Genomic DNA, 920 nt, shown 5'->3' with positions numbered 1-920 from the left:
GTAGCTCTTCCCTTGTCCACTGATGTAGTCACTCTGCCATAGAAGGCCACTAGGTTGGTCAGGCAAGACTTGCCCTTGGTGAAGCCATGCTGGCTGTGTCACATCACCTCCCCGTCCTCCAAGAGCCTTAGCATACCTTCCAGGAGGATCTGTTCCATCATCTTCCCAGGCACAGAGGTGAGGCTGACAGGTCGGTAGTTCCCAGGGTCCTCCTTTCTACCCTTTTGAAAAATGGGTGCAGTGTTTCCCTTTTCCAGTCACCGGGGACTTCACCTGACTGCCACAACTTTTCAAATATTATGGAGAGTGGCCTGGCAAGTACATCAGCCAATTCCCTCAGGACTTTGGGATGCATCTCATCGGGTCCCATAGACTTATGCACGTTCAGGTTCCTCAGGTGGTCATGAACCTGATCTTCTCTTACAGTGGGAGGGACTTTGCTCCCCCAGTGGCCTTGAGGTCCATCCACTCAAGAGATATGGGAAGAGAGGTTGCCAGTGAAGACTGAGGCCAGAAATGCTCTTGAGTACCTCAGCTTTCTCCTTGTCCATTGTTACCAGTTTGCCAGTTGTGTTCATCAGGGGCGTACACTTTCTGACCCCATCCCTACACAACCATTCCTATACTCTTCCCAGGATACCTGTCCCTGCTTCCACTGCCTGTGCATTTCCTTCTTGCCCTTTATTTTGACCAGCAGGTCTCAACTCATCCATGCCAGTCTCTTGCCTTCCTTTCCTGATTTCTTACATCTCGGGATCGAGAGCTCTTGTGTTCTATGGAAAACATCCTTAAAGATCTGCCAGCTCTGTTCTGCTCCCTTTCCCTGAGGGCAGTTTCCCAGGGGGTCCTATTGACTAACTCCTCGAAGAGCTGGAAGTTTGCTTTCCTAAAATTCAGGGTCCTGACTTTACTCCTCACCT

Source organism: Aptenodytes forsteri, unplaced genomic scaffold (genome assembly GCF_000699145.1).
Source record: "Aptenodytes forsteri isolate BGI_AS27 unplaced genomic scaffold, ASM69914v1 Scaffold684, whole genome shotgun sequence".
Taxonomy (NCBI): Eukaryota; Metazoa; Chordata; class Aves; order Sphenisciformes; family Spheniscidae; genus Aptenodytes; species Aptenodytes forsteri.
The sequence above is the reverse complement of the archived record's forward strand: the minus strand, read 5'-3'. Positions refer to the sequence as shown.